Genomic DNA, 4,705 nt, shown 5'->3' on the forward strand with positions numbered 1-4,705 from the left:
CACAGAGAATGTGACCCAGCTGGAGCTGGGCTCACAAGGGCTCACAAGGACTCACAAGGGCTCACAAGGACACATCAACTGCATCAACTGGGCCCTGATGTATAAACAGAATAGCTAGGATAATCTCAGAAAATATCTTTTAGGGAACCTTCCACATAAACCAATCAAACAGAACACAAAGGTTTTCTGCTCTTATCTTTTTCTGTTAGCATTTTTTAGTGACTAGAAAATTTGTTGGACCACTGAAGACCCTCCTGACTGTCGTTACTGAAACCTGTACCAATGATTGTTAAGAAAGATGATTTAAAATGTAGGATCACAGTTCCTAGCCAACTCTGGTGGTATGGTGGTTAAGAATGATGGCTGCTAACCAAAAGGTCAGCAGTTCGAATCCACCAGGCACTCCTTGGAAACCTTATGAGGCAGTTCTACTCTGTCCTATATGGTCGCTATGAGTCAGAATCGACTCGATGGCAATGGGTTTGGTTTGGTTTCTGTAACTGTTCCTTGGACTCGGCAGACATGGCTGTGGCAGCATGCTTGTCCATTTTCCCATTCTTGCTTATTCTGTAATTTCCTTGAATTTGGGCAGACATGGCACCGGTAGCCTGCTGGTCCAATTTCCCACTTTTGCTTTTGGGTATGTGCTGAATAAAACTTTATTGCCTTCCTAAACTTTGTGATGTTTTTTCCCTACAACAGGAGACACTGAGCTTCTGTAAAGGGTGACAAAAAAGTTGGAAATGGATAATAGTGATGGTTGAATGACATGATAAACATAATTCTTGTCACTGAAATGTGCATATGAAGAGTGCTCAGTGGCAAATGTTCTGTTACAAACATATTTACCACAACTTTTAAAAAATGTGTTAAAACTATGGGAACCTTACTGATCTGGTGGGGAACAGGCGACATTGTGGGAGCCAAGGAGAGGCTGGATGTATTTATACAGTGCTACCCCAGGCCACAGGAACCCCTGATAAGAGAATTGGGGACCCTTTACTGCCCTTCCCTGAGACCCTCACTGAAGGAGGTGGCTTCTATCTGGTGTGCCTGTTTTAAAGCCTTATGCATGTCTACCCAGAAGTGAAATTTCTGCTCATAGCCCACTGACCACATCTGGACCCCCAGAGTGTGGGAAACGGACGGGGTACACAAATGTCTGGCATGCCACCAGGGTCTCAACTACAGGTGCCCATTCACATCTTGTCTTCATCTACTTTAATCCCAGTTTTCAGGCTGTATAAGTGTTGACTTCCCATTCAGGGAGGCAGTCTGTTCACTTTGGGGAGGGTGGGCAGTGGGTTAGGTACGTCTACTCTGTTTGACCAACCTTAATAGGTGAGTCCTGATGAGTTACATAGATTTTAAAAACCTGGTCTCCTAAAACAGCCATTCTCTCATTGAGAGGTGCATCAGAATTACCTGGAGGGCTTGTCAAAACACAGATCTCGGAGCCGATAGATCTGGTTCAATAGGTTTAGAGCTGGGGAATTTATTTTTTTAACAACTTCCCAGATGACACTGATTCTGCTGGTCTGAGGACCACATTTTGGGAATCACGGGCTTAACATTAATCCTGCACAGCTTGTTTCCATTTGCTTGAATTACTAGGTGCGAAACCCACACTTCCTCACGTTAAAGCAGTTTCTGGTGGATGGAGGAAAGGCAATTCTATTTTGATTGGGAAAATGGGGGAGCAGAGCTCCTCAGTGTTGGCCTGAGGACTGAGGGGTAAAGTTTGTAGTCAATTCTAAGTGCCTGCGCCGCTAGAGGCAGCTTTGCCCCTGTTCCTTCTGGACTACAAATCCCAGGTGGCTGTTCTCTTACCCCAGGGCTCCTTTGTCAACGGGAAAGTTTCTCCAGTACTACGGCAAAATACTTCCCTCTGCCTGCGCTTAAGGGTACCTCTCTGTAATATGAAGATGTAGGTTTGAGATTTGCTTTTTGATTTGATAACCACACTTACTAGCAATGTTGTGTCCAAATCTAATTCAAAGAAAGCAAGGTGGGAGAACAAAAACGTGTTGTGAGGAACCTCAACAGCACTTTCTTCTCCACTTCAGATGGATGAGTTAGTGGGACATGGTGTCGGAAAGTGGCTGAAAAGAACTAATGAGTGGCCCGCCAGCCATTTCACCTGGTCCCATCCACAGCTTTATCTCCATCTGCGCCTGCCACTCGATGGGGGAATAGTAACTTGTAATAAACCCTCTCTCTTTCAGGCAACTTTTCAAAAAATGATTGACATCTCACTTCCTATTTTTTCACATCAGATGCATCCTTAAGACTATTTTTGGCAGTGGTTAAGTGCTCAGCTGCTAACCATAAGGTCTGAGGTTCGAACCTAGCAGCTGCTCTGTAAAGATGCGGCAGCCTGCTTCTGTAAAGATTCCAAACCCAAAACCAAACCAGTCGCTGTTGAGTCAATTATGGCTCATAATGACCCTATATATAGGGCGAAGTAGAACTGCCCCATAGGGTTTCCCAGGAGCAGCTGGTGGGTTTTAACTGCAGACCTTTTCATTAGCAGCTGAACTCTTAACCACTGCTCCACCGGGGCTCCTTGGAAACCCTATGGGACAACTCTACTTCTCCTATGGCGTCACTATGAATCAGAATGGGCTCAACAGGAATGGGTTCTTGGTTTGGGGCTCAAATACTGTTGTTGTTGTTAGATGCTGACGAGTCAGTTCTGACTCATTGCGACCCTATGTACAACAGAACAAAACACTGCCCGGTCCGGCACCATCTTCACCATCGTTGTTAGGCTTAAGTCCATTGTTGCAGCCACTGTGTCAGTCCATCTTATTGAAGGTCTTCCTCTTTTTTGCTGATCCTCTACTTTACCAAGCATGATGTCCTTCTCCGGGGACTGGTCCCTCCTGACAACATGTCCAAAGCATGAGACATAGTCTCGCCATCCTTGCTTCTAAGGAGCATTCTGGTTGTACTTCTTCCAAGACAGATTTGTTCCTTCATTTGGCAGTCCATGGTATATTCAATATTCCTCACCAACACCACAATTCAAAGGCATCAGTTCTTCTTCAGTCTTCCTTGTATGTCATCCATGCATATGAGGCACTTGAAAACACCATGGCTTGGGTCAGGCACACTTTAGTCTCATCTTTAGTGACACATCTTTGCTTTTCAACACTTTAAAGAGGTCTTTTGCAGCAGATTTGCCCAATGCAATGTGTCTTCTGATTTCTTGACTGCTGCTTCCATGGGTGTTGACTGTGGATCCAAGTAAAATGAAATCCTTGACAACCTCAAACTTTTCTTTGTTTATCATGATGTTGCCTAAGGTCCAGTTGTGAGGATTTTTGTTTTCTTTATGTTGAGGTATAATCCATACTGAAGGCTGTGGTCTTTGATCTTCATCAGTAAGTACTTCAAGTCCTCTTCACTTTCAGCAAGCAAGGTTTCGTCATCTGCATAATGCAGGTAATCTTAATGAGTCTTCCTCCCATCCTGATGCCCCATTCTTGTTCATGTAGTCCAGCTTCTCAGATTATTTGCTCAGCATACAGATTGGATAGGAATGGTGAAAGGAAACAACCCAGACACACACTTTTCCTGACTTTAAACCTCAAAGAATCCCCTTATTCTGTTCGAATAGTTGCCTCTTGATCTATGTACAGGTTCCTCATGAGCACAATTAAGTGTTCTGGAATTCCCATTCTTCCCAATGTTATCCATAATTTGTTATGATCCACACATCTTTTTGGTATTCTCTGCTTTCAGCCAGGATCCCTCTGACATCAGCAATGATATCCCTGGTTCCATGTCCTCTTCTGAACCCGGCCTGAATATGGCAGTTCCTGGTCGACAAACTGCTACAGCTGCTTTTGAAGGAGCTTCAGCAAAATTTTACTCTCGTATGATATTAATGATATTGTTTGATAATTTCCACATTCGGTGGGATCGCCTTTCTTGGGAATAGGCATAAATATGGATCTCTTCCAGTTGGTTGGCCAGGTAGCTGTCTTCCAAATTTCTTGGCATAGACAAGTGAGCACTTTCAGCACTGCCTCCATTTATTGAAACATCTCAGTTGGTATTCTGTCAATTCCTGGAGCCTTGTTTTTCGCCAATGCCTTCAGTGCAGCTTGGACTTCTTCCTTCAGTACCATTGGTTCCTCCTCACATGGTACCTCCTGAAATGGTTGAATGTCGACCAATTCTTTTTGGTATGGTGACACTCTATATTTCTTCCACCTTCTTTTGATGCTTCCTGAGTCGTTTAATATTTTGCCCATAAAATCCTTCAATATTGCAACTTAAGGCTTGAATTTTTCTTCAGTTCTTTCAGCTTGAGAAATGCAGAGTGTGTTCTTCCCTTTTGGTTTTCCATCTCCAGATCTTTGCACATGTCATTATAATACTTTACTTTGTCTTCTCAAGCTGCCCTTTGAAATCTTCTGTTCAACTATCTTCATCATTTCTTCCTTTCGCTTTAGCTACTCTACATTCAAGAGCAAGTTTCAGTGTCTCTTCTGAAACTGTTTTGGTCTTTTCTTTCTTTCCTGTCTTCTCAATGACCTCTTGCTTTCTCCATGTCTGATGTTCTTGATGTCATTCCACAACTCGTCTGGTCTTCGATCATTAGTGTTCAATGTGTCGAATCTATTTCTGAGATGGTCTCTAAATTCAGGTGGGATATACTGAAGGTCGTACTTTGGCTCTTGTCGACTTGTTCTAA

Source organism: Elephas maximus, chromosome 2, assembly GCF_024166365.1.
Source record: "Elephas maximus indicus isolate mEleMax1 chromosome 2, mEleMax1 primary haplotype, whole genome shotgun sequence".
Classification (NCBI taxonomy): Eukaryota; Metazoa; Chordata; class Mammalia; order Proboscidea; family Elephantidae; genus Elephas; species Elephas maximus.